The sequence below is a fragment of the Ambystoma mexicanum genome, chromosome 5q, assembly GCF_040938575.1.
Source record: "Ambystoma mexicanum isolate Mex_15411 chromosome 5q, UKY_AmexF1_1, whole genome shotgun sequence".
Taxonomy (NCBI): domain Eukaryota; kingdom Metazoa; phylum Chordata; class Amphibia; order Caudata; family Ambystomatidae; genus Ambystoma; species Ambystoma mexicanum.
The window spans coordinates 999,362,830-999,375,019 of NC_090933.1; positions in this window are offsets into that span (position 1 = coordinate 999,362,830).

The following is a 12,190-nucleotide window of genomic DNA, read 5'->3' on the forward strand; positions in this document are numbered from 1 at the left end:
TGACCTGGAAACCCATGAGAGAGAAGTTGCCATGGGTGATTGGGGAACACTTCACAAAACCATGGGGCAATTAGAATGTGAGAGCCTAAGGCTATCTACCAGTGACCCCCAAAGTAGCAAATAGTGTACACTGATCCTTGCCATGAGGGTGACATAATACTGGCTTCCTTAAAAGGTCCCTATAAGGGGGAGAGTACACATACCCAATGCTGCTTTTGTCAATCCTGGGAAACCCCAAGATCTGGAAGAGGCTTGCTGTGAAACTTGAATGACCCAAACGTCTGCAATGGAGCTGAAGTTAAACTCAAGGCCCCCTGTCATGGAAGAAATCTGCTGTGAATCCGGAGAAATGGCAAATCCAAATGAAATCAGTCATGCTGTGAATCATGAAGAGGTAATGGTCTATCATTTTTATTCAGAAAATATTGCAAACCCAAGAATGACTCAAAGACATATCAGAAGGCTAATGGGGGAGCCTGAAGGAACGCTCCTGAGAAGCCTGTGGCATGGAAAAGGCCTTCAGAGACCTCTAGAAATGCAGTACAACTGGGGAGCTTCAGCCTGTGAGAGTACCTATGAAGAGAATATTCCCAGGAGCAGCACATTTCCATTGTTGCTATATTAGGATAGTGCGGAACTCTGAAGACAAGATCTTGTGAATGATTTTTGTAGGTCAAATGTTGGTCGCGCCCTGGATGACTGCGCTAGAACCAACGACTGCACTCAGGCTGAGCGGGACATAGCGCCACCCACTCAGCCCACTGTTTGCACACTAGATGGGTGCCTGAACAAACCCTGCTGCCCCCTTCCTCATACCGAGCAGAGCCATATACCTGAGCGCCCCACTGACTTTCCTAGTAAATGAAACACCAGAGTAACTCTGGGTAGGCCCTGTGGCCAGCCCGGTGTGTCTCAGCTGTACCCATGCTGAGGCACGTTTCCACCCTGGGCCGAAGTCTCGGTGCCACAATGCTCCCAGCAGTGCCCGCCCAGCCCAGTGTCTGATAAAGCAAATGTCCAGCCTCAACCGGGCCTCCTCGCTCAATATGGGGATCAGGCGACATGTGATCTGTTTTCCCCTCCTCTCTGCTCCCCTCTCCCATGTGCAGGGAAGGACACACCTAGTGCCAGCACCTATCACTGCTGGGATTCCATTTCCTGTCCAAAGGACATGAACATTGTAACTGAGGTGTAATGGGGGGAGGGGTTGAGTAAGTCAAGCTGGAAGAGTTTTCCTTGCAAGGGGGCAGGGCCTCAAAAGTAAGTGCTGGGACAAAGAAGAGGGACGTGGAACTAATGGCACATCTGAAATTCGGTGAATAATATTTACTTAAGAATTATTTGGTTGCACTACAAACACCTGTTAACCACAGAAATTAGCCATTTATGGATAGCAATGCAATTGTAGCTCACTGTGACAATTAACTGTTTTTGATGACACACATTGAGTTAATTTACAGTTAAAATAGGTTCTTGCAAATAATGTCAACAATCTGTTTAGACTGTGTTTTGAGTAGGCCTGGAAACCTACAAATATACACTTTCTGGGGTGCTGCAAAATGTGTAAGCAATCTTTTGCATCATGAAGTTTCATAACTGTTAGTATTTGGATACCAACTGTGGTGTCATGTGTAACACCATAAGCAGTACACAAACGATTGTGAGTTATGGTTGCATTGCTAACCAGAACTTGTGACGTTTGCCAACCAAAACCATCCCAAATCTTGAGCAATGAATGGGCTACTCAGGCACAGCTTTTAATTTCTTTTCCCCTTACTCATCAGACAGACACCAAACTGTTACGATGGGCTTCTTCATTTCTGAACATTTCTCCATTCCCTGCAGAGTTCCACAGGGCTTAGTACGCTTGTCATTTATTTTTGACCTGTACATGGAAAAGCTAAGTTCACTCCTCTATGATCTAATAATCAGTCTACCCCAATAAAACAAAGATACACAGCTGTACCTCCATGATGTCAAAGAAATATCTTGCCACAATTCAAATGTGTATGCTATGTGCGCACGTAATGCTCAGCCCAACCAAAATGGATTGCTTTATCCTCAGTCACCCATCCAAACAGGAAATCATACAAGGATGACTCAATGACCTAAACCTGGCTAGGTTAATAATAATAATAATAATTTAGCATTTATATAGAGCTACAAACCCTCGGGTATCTGGGCACTGCATATTATTACCCACAGTGTGTGGTGCTCATTTATCGACCTCGGAGGGATGAAAGGCTGAGCTTGGCCCTGCCTTGATTCAAAACTGCATCGGCAGGCTCTGCACAGATGTCAAAGCGAGCGCTCTACTAGCTGTGCTATCGGACCACCTAACTTCTCAGCTTGTCCCGGCTGCCAAATTCTTTGGGCACATGGTAAATAATAATTTCGCCTCCAGCAGCATATTAACAGATATGCTTATACCCCTTGGCAATAGTTTACCTTTATTTACAAAAGCAAGGCCTTCCTCACTCCACAGACTTTCCAGACTGTGCAACAGGCCGTTTTGATTGCACACATGAATGGGGGAAATCCGCTATTCACTGGGATTCCTGCCATGTATCTGGTCCCTCTCAAGACAGTCCATCATGCTGATGCATGACTCATAGTTGGTTCCAACAAATTAGACCACATCACTGTTATTTTGTGCGACCAAAATTAGTTACCTATTCCCACCAGAACTCTTCAAAATCACCTTCTAAAAAATACAAGCCAAGCCCAATCCACATTCCTACCTACGTTGTGCTGATCTTAACACCGCCGATGGAAAATTCTCCTTCAGGAGCAGATCACCTGAAAGGTTTAAATGAAACTGGAACACATGGAGAAGACCAGATACAGGTCCTTCTTTTGCTGTAGCCCAGCATACTGGAATACCATCCCCGTTTCAATCAGGAAGGCACCAGTGCTCCTGTTGTTTAGAAAATAACTTAAGAAGATTCTTTTAAGGGAATTCCTAGTCACGATTTGTGATCCACTGCAGCCAGAATACCACCACTTCCCATTTTATTCTGTCTAACACATATATAGCAATATGGCACTCCAGGGCTAGACTTGCACTACATAACACACCAATGCATAAAAAGCTTAATTTTGTCCGAAGGTACTTAACAGGATTTTACAATGAAACATAAAGCATAAAGACTTTACAACACAAGTGTCCTCAGTGATTTACATACGTGTTACTTACAGAAGGATAACCAAAACTGGTGCAGGTCCACAACATGCCATTGCTTCACCTTGGCGGTGCCACTGCCTTCGAGAAGAGGCAGTCATTAGGGAGATATTACATCTCTCCTTTTTTAAAGTAACAGTGAAAGGCGAAAACTTCCTCTTCCAGAGGGTTTTCTTTCTATTAGTGCACTGCTTGCACTTACAATAAACTGCTTCTCAACCAAAATCATAATCCTTCCATCACATGGCTTCTTTCAGTACCTGAAAACTGCTCTGATTAAGCTAATAGTGGAGCCTTCTGATATTCCTTCCACTTATTGACTATCCTTTCAGTGTGGGGCTTCTGTTACTTCACATGACCAAGTAACATTGCCGTTTTGGGCCAGTTAACTGTCTTTTGGTTACCCATAGCCCCATTCTAGCCTAACTAAGAATATACACATGCTTCTTAGCCAACCGTCCACCCCTTCCCTTTCTGGTCATCCATCTACCAGCTCTCTCTCTTTGGCTGCATCCTTTCTTCATTGTCTTCACTTGCCTATTTCTTCAACCCTTCATCATTCATCTTGTGGATCGAGTGGCATATCTCCAGTTGCAGAGATTCATAGAGGAGAACTCCATTTTAGGGCCATGCCAACCTGGCTATCATGCCCAACATGGTACCGAGACCACCATGCTCGATTTGAAGTCCAACCTAGCGGCCATTATCGATCAGTCACCCATCACTTCTCATGTTACTTGATCACTCGACCACAATTGATTTGGTTGACCAAAAGTTGTTGGAAATCCCTAGTGGGCTTGTAGGATATTTTGTGTAAATTTGGGGTTTGGTAGTATTTTTCTTACCGCCAAAATATAAGTGTTACTTTGGTAATAACTTATCCTTGTATTTAGAATGGGTTTGGCCTCATATCATTCTAGTGACCATACCTTGTCATATTATATTGGAGAACCTAGTAATATGTATTACTTGCGGTATTTTGTGGTAGTATATGGTTTGCAGTATTTAGTGGTGAGCATAGTTTCCTTCCCTACATCATAACCCCATCACAAACAAAACTTTCCTTTCTAATAGAATACCTCCTAGATATCTATAGAGGGCCTTGGACCTATACACGCAAGAAAACCCAACACTTTTATTCAGAGTGCCACCTACTGTCTGTGGCCGGTATCACTGGCTTATCTACACCAGCAATCTATGCGTCCGTAGGCATTACTGGCTCATAGACCTCCAGTAATCCATATGTTATATTAGATTCCCTCCAAACAACATGCAAGGAGGACACACACACACACGCACACACACACCTATTTTATCACTGCTTATTCTTGGTGTTATTCCATCTGCATGGCCAAATTGATAAATGTGTTACCAAAGGGAATTAATCTCCCCTAGGTCCACATATAAAATCCCAAATGCAATAATGACTCTAAACAATTCGTTTTCATATTCTGATTATATTGCATACAAGTACAATTCACATTTCAATTCTTACCATGTACATTTCACCATTATCTATAACAAAAGAAAAAATATAAGTTACTTTTTAACCTTCTAAACATGACGAAGTAAAATGCAGGGGATTTCCTTTGCTATTCTGCTTACATGACATTTTTAATTCGGTCATCCATCCTACTGCACACAGTGACCTCACTTAAACTTTATCTGCTTACCAGAAGTATTTGTTTGAAGCTGCGCCACACGACCTTGCTTTGCTCACCTCAGAAAAACAGGCCCAGTCATCAAACTGCTCCTGTAACCTTGGGTGCTTGGAATGCGCGGCGAGTAATTCTCCAGCCAGGGCTCAGTGACCAGGCACTTCTGTCCTCAGAGCCCAGTCAGCCCGAACTAAACTCTCCCTGTAATCTTCCTATTAAAAAGAACCTCCCCACATCTGACGTGGCATATCTGCAGACACTTTCTTCCAATCATATTAGCAGAAAATGTATTCTGTTACCACCCTCATGTTCCAAACAATGAGAGCTTCAGAGCATAATAACAGTATCTTTGATTTCCTGCTGCCTTCCTTTCTGCTTTCTGCATTTAACACAGGAAGAGAAAAGCAGAATAAAAATGCCGGTGCACTTTTAAAAACGTATTTCAAAATAGGTTTTTTCGCCTCATTTTGTACATAGGACTACATTATAATGTTAAGGGTTATAGCTAGTGTTTAGTAAATGTTAATTAGGTTAATCAGTTATAGATAAATAATGTAGTCTTCTATGTATGAGGTATTCAAGAGAAGGAAAAAAATGGTGCACTTTACTCTCTGCAGTTTCACATTGGGTTTTTGCTGTGAAAAAAATGAATTATGTACCTTGCATGCCACCAGCAATATATTCACATGTTATACTGGCAACATAAAATAACTATATGTGTGTGCCACATTATTGCTGGTAACAAACATTTTGCCATCACATTTAGTGAAGCACTATATATTTTAAACCACTATAAATATGATAAAGCACTATATACATTACTACATAGCCCTCCTTTTCCGACAATTTGGCAATACTCAAATCCACAATTGGAGGAAACTCAACTTGTGCTCCTCTTTTTCTTTCCATCATAGCAACTCAATAAAATGAGCATTTATGTTTTTCATAATATATCACTGCTTAATCACCATAAAAGCAAAATTCATCTCAAGTGAGTCCATAGGTTCTTATAAAATATTGTACACATTTCTTTCCAACTGAAATGTCTATATGTTCAATTGTCTTTGTTCAATAGTGAAACCAATATTTGAAGTCAATAATAAAAGAATAAAATAAAATAAATAAATAAAACAAAGAACTAACAAAATTAATTAAAGAAATTAAATAAAATAATAAACTTGTGGTATTCCATCGCCCATCCTTCCAGTCACATAGGGGATAATCTTCTCCACTCAAAACGCTACAGAGTCAAGATGTCCTGATCATTGGCTTTGATCATCTGGTTCATTCGGTACTATTCTTTCATTCTGGCACCCTTGGATGGTTTTCCAGCAAAGTCATCTCTTTTGGCGTCCCGGTTACTTTGTCTTCACCTCCATATTTCGGTCCGGGGCATTACTTTATCTTCATCCCGTGGAATCCAGGACTCCATCATCTCTCGTGTCCTCCAGTCCTGCAACCTCTGACCTCAAAATATAGTTAGTTGTTCTTAATTGAATAGAAAACAGACAGATTAAGTACATAGCACAATACCAATTTCACCCTTTTTACCAAAAATAAAAACATTTTTCCCTTTTTCTTCGGGTTTCTGACTAAGCACATGTTAGAGAGAAAACAAACATATACCCAAAACACCATTATACATTAAATATATTTCAACCTTGTATTAAAATAATAACATCTGCTTCAGCCCCCTTTTGTTAATGTTTACCATATATGGTATTTTCATCTACTTTTATTTCTAATAATGCTTTAACTATGTGTATTTTTTTTTAATGATTTGGGGTACTATGAACACAGTCACCACCGTGTCTTCCCTTCCATGTCTCCAGGATACTTAAGCTGTTTCTACTTGCTCAAGTCTCCTGACGTCATGTTTGGGATGACAGGGCTTAATCTGGTTAACATGAACAAACTGCTCTATTACCGTTTCACCCTCTGTCTTCAATATTTTGTACACCACTGGAGACACCTTCAGGCCGTTTCATGGAATTAATGTGCGCTGAAATTTTTGAAAGCGTGCGAATTGCAGTGCAGTGCGAAAATCGCAGCGAAACCCGTGCACAGCGATTCATGGAAGTCCGTGCGCGTGTAAATCCCAGGATGTGCGCCAAAATTCTGTGTGGCGCACGCTGGCGCACACATCTCCAAACAGCGTGCGCTACGTGCACAGCGAAATCGCACATAGCGCGGCGCACACAACAAAAGTAGGAGGAACAGGGGGCGTGACACGCGGAATTGGGAACAACGCGTGAAAATGTGGGCGTCATGGGGGAAGTGCAGGAGGCAAATGCGCAGAACGCCCACACGCACGTTCGACACACGTATTCATGGATTCAAACGGGGCTAACGCGTGAGCCAAAAAAGACGCGCTAATCCGGAAACACGTACGCCAGCAGGAAGCAGGCGTACACGGACCCGCGCAGCATAAAAGTGCGCGCAAACAACAAACAAGCTCAGATGCCAGGATGAATATACCGTTCCTAGCAGCAGTGGTCGTGGGGTACCGCAGGAGGAGGAGGAGGATAGTCAGGCCCAGAATTTTCACACCCAGAACCAGCCTTTTTGGGATACCCGATTACCAGGTGCATGGGAGGTACAGGTTTCCACCTCACATAATACTCGACCTGGTGAGTGAGTGGGAGGATGACCTCACATCACCCACCCTGTACTCCCAAGCACTCAGCCCCCTGGAGAAGGTCCTCAATGTACTGCACTTCTTGGCCACTGGATCATTTCAGTGGACAAGTGCTATAGTGGGGGGGTGTCACAGGCCACGCAGTCACACTGCCTAGACCAGGTCTTGGCCATAATGACTGCACGCCCATCAGTACGCAGGCACATATACCTGCCAGAACACCTGCAGAAAGGCAGGCTGCCGTCCAGGATTTCTACGGGGTGGCACAATTCCCCAAAGTCCTAGGTGCCATTGATTGCACCCACGTGGCTCTATGTCCCCCCACGGCATCAGAGCACATCTATAGAAACAGCAAGCACTGGCATTCCATCAACGTGCAGGTAGTATGTGATGCCAAGGGAATCATCACCTCAGTATATGCCAACTATCCAGGGTCCACCCACGAAAGTTTTATTTACAGAATGTTCACCCTAAACCGGGACCTAGAAGCTGGGCGGCATGGCGATACATGGCTGCTTGGTGAGTATAAATGCCACAGCACATGCATGCATGTCAGATACTGAGTAATGTCACAACCCCACTAATGATACCCATCACCACCTCCCCAGGGGACAGTGCCTACCCTCTGAGCACCCACATGATGATGCCAATTCAGAACCCCACCACGCCACTGGAGGTAAGATACAACACAGCCCACATTGCAATCCGGGGCATAGTGGAGCGCACATTCGGAGTGCTCAAGTCACGCTTTCGCTCCCTTGACCGTTCTGGCGGTCAACTGTTATACGCTCCCCCAGTAGTGTGCAGGGTCATAGTGGCAGCATGTGTCCTGCAAAACGTTGCAACACGCCGGGGCCTGCCCGTGGACATGGTGGTGCCCCCACATCCCCAACCATATGCACGGCCGCTGTGCATGGGAGGGGAAAGGACACGGGGTGAGGCAGCCCGTATGCAGCTGGTGGCTAATTACTTCACCTAAAATCACACCCCTGTGGAGTGCACACAGCCCTGGCACATGCCAGTTGACAATCAATGATGATGACATAAGGGACAGTCAACTGTCACAACCATAACAGCCTGAGATTGGTCACCTGGAAGTGTTACATTGTGTGCATCCCTACCTACACAAACACCACCAATGCTGTGTCATCAAAAGACACACTTCTATGCTGCTAAATTCATAATCCCTTGCAAAATACAACATGAGAACCGTACCATGTCACCCAACCCCTCCCCAGCACCGCCACCCAACATACCATGTCATGTCATGCTATGTGCAAGCAAACAAAAAGCAATCCTCAAAACCTGACACAAGTGTCACAAAGTACAGTGTCCCTAATGGCAACTGGCCACACACAATATGCTCCCAGCAATGTAGAACTAACAACACACATGACCAAATACTTACCAACAATACAATGCAGCTACACAACCTCAAACATAGCAAAAACATGACAGTACTAAGTTAAAGTAGTGGTAGTCTTACAACCTGATTATGCCAGCACATCAATCCCTTCCAACTGTACAGTATTGCTGCCACGCAAATGTGTAAGTGCACTGCTTACAACATGAACTCCATCTCCAAAGTAGACGGCCTTGTGAAGACATGAGGAATTAACCTGCAAATTAGGAGGAAGACATGGATGCACAAGCACATATCAATACACCATGCAGTGTACAATACAACAACAATATCCACTAGGAATGTATACACAGTATTGACTACAGACTGCCCACACAGCTCATGGGAGTCCATCGTCACTGTGTATTTCACTGTCACTTGGGCACACCCTTTGCAAGCCCATGGAACCGGGAAGCAGGAGGGGTGTGTGTCTCACGAAACCAAGCATCTAACCCAAACTCAGGACAAGCCTGCATGTGCCCAGCCGGAATACAGTGGATGCCCACGGGAGCCACACAAGGCAACACACTGTAAAAAAAAAAAAAAAAATCAAAAATGGGCATGTGGGGGCCAGGGTGGGGGGGCACCCAGGAGGTCCGAGGACAGGGTGGGCACCAAAAGCCACCTGTGTGAATGTTGGGAAAAAAAACGCCTCCATGGGCTCATGGCCTGCACGGATATGCCAATGTGGGAGAACTGCTGCTGTCGCTCTCATCACCCTCTGCTGCTGCATCAGGAGGTGGTTGTGCTATGGGAGGCAGCCCACGCAAAGCCCTGGTATGGTCCTCCATGGCAGCAAGCATGCGGGTGTGGAAGGTCTCGTTCTGGAGGATTATATTGCGGAGATCCCCATGCAGCACCTGACGTGATGCCCGGATCTCCTCCCGAGTTGCCTGCATCTCAGCTGAGAGTGAACGTGTGAGCCGCTCCAGCTGCTGTTCTGTCCTCAAGTTAGTGGAAGCCTCAAGGTCAACAAGAGTCTCCCTGAGGTGATGGAGTTCTACCCTCAGGGCTTCCCTGTGGGCCTGGGACTCTATTGATATCGAATGGCGTAGAGTCTCCAGTGCCGCCCGTCGGTCCCTGTTGGACGCCAACATGTCTTCCCTGCGTGATTGGCAAATGGAATCTGTTGCCTGCTGTAGTTGCTCCATCTGCCTTTCAGAGGGACAATGGAAGTGGCCACCCTCTCCATTGCTTGAGCCATCATCTCAACTAATGCTGCCTGTTGGGTTGCCATACCGTACATGGATTGTTCCCATACGGTATTGCCTTGTGGCGTATGGCCACCGCGTCGGCGGGCACCACACCTGTTTGGGGCAAGGAGATCTGCGCCTTGCTGTGCCGGCACTGCCTGAGGCTGCAGGACTGCATTCACCCTCTGACCTGCTAGCCCAGGAACAGGATCAGATGTTGTGGAGTGTGACCCTGCATCCGTAACCGCCAAAGGCGGACTTACCAACACTGACATCCCCGTAGAGGGCTCTACCCCTGGTGCAGGTGGGTTGGACAGAACAGAATCCCTGCCAGAAACACTTACCTGCGACGGCACATAGGTCTCATCATCCGAATCAGCACCTGAATAGAGGTCTGGGGAGGTGCACCCAGTGACACCCCTTGACAGAATGGTCTGCAGCAAGATTGGGTTCTCACCCATCGCCATACCACGTCCCCTACTGGTGCCCGGTTGTGCCTGAGATTCCTCCTGGGTCTGCACCATCTCCTCAACCTCAACAGCATCAAGTACGTCATCCCCTGCAAAAACATGAAAGACAAACAATGGAAACAGGCATTAGCACCATGGCACACAAATAGGCCTGACAAGCTACAGAACCAGTATATGATTTACACATGTCCCACATGACTATAACCCTCCCATGTATGCACTGTCACTGAGTTGGAAGGGGAGGCAAAAGGCAGACACTGATGACACCAAGATGGAAGAGCAACACATTTGCTGCATGCTGGGTAGCACTGCCATCACACATTGGCCTGTGAGTGGCATATCCAATACACAAACATGACACATGCCATCACAAAGATGGCATGTACCATAGCCATGGTACATTCCACAAGTACATCCATATGTCAGTGAATGAGTACTGTCAGCCATCCATGTGAGATGGACATGATGAGATGAAAAATGCTACATAGTGTGACAAAATACGCATGTGCCACACACTGCAACACATCCAGTGTAAAAAAATACAGTGATTGCAGGCCGATGTACACATCTATGGTTGTGCACTTCAACATGACAGGAAACAACTATCATGTTCCACATTCAAACAGGCCCCAAAAATGTATGTGATCAGGCCAATAATCAATCAGCCTGAATGGTCAAATCATTCACCTAACAAGGTAACACATGTGGGCCAATGTTGGGTTCATCAATGACAGAAGCATGTCACAAATGTGACAATAGGGCTGAGGAATGCATAGCAAAAGTGGGAGAATTGAAACAATCAGCCTGAACGAACACTGAAAAATAGAAACAATGTTGTTGCAAGATGCCACTTCAAGGGCAACTGCCGTAATGTTGCGCTAAATTACTACAAGGCCGCTGAATGTTTTGGATGAAGCACATGGGTGACCCATACCACTCAGGCACACACACCCTCACCTGGCACTCAATCAGAACCCGTCACCCAAACAACATACACATGCATTACACACACATGCATGGGCACTCACCGGACAATGCATCATAATCAGGTAGTTCTCCCACACCTTGGATCTGTTCCTCTGTGACGAAGGCCCCAGCAACATACTCATGTTCAGTGAGTTTGTTGTCCTCTTGTGGAGACCCACCACCAGTCACCAGAGTAGCAGCATGATTTGAGGCCAGCTTGTTCTTTGCTCCAAGGGCACTTATGCAGTCGGCGATGGTCTGCCAGTGTGCCCTACGTTGACCAGATGTGGTCTTGCACTCTGCAGTCGCCAACATTTCACAGCTATGTGCCGACACATAGGACACAAGTGCATCAAGTTCTGCGTCATTAAAGCAAGGCTTCCTTGACGTGCCGGAGTGTGTAGCCATGTCTGGGGTCTCAGCCTGTCGTGCCAGAGCACCCTTCTTCCTCTTCTTTAAAGGTGGAGCGGAGCCAGAGTGGCTTACGCCGCTCTGGTCAGTAGGGGCAGAATCACCGGTGGACTGAGTAGTAGGAGTGTGGGGATGCACAATAACCATAGGTCTTGATGCAGGCATTGGTTGCAGGGTAATGTTGGCAGGGGGAACGTCAGTTTGATGGACCTGGACTGACACTGTCCTGGCTGGGAGAGTCAGAGCTGGGGCGGATGGAGCTGCAGCTGCC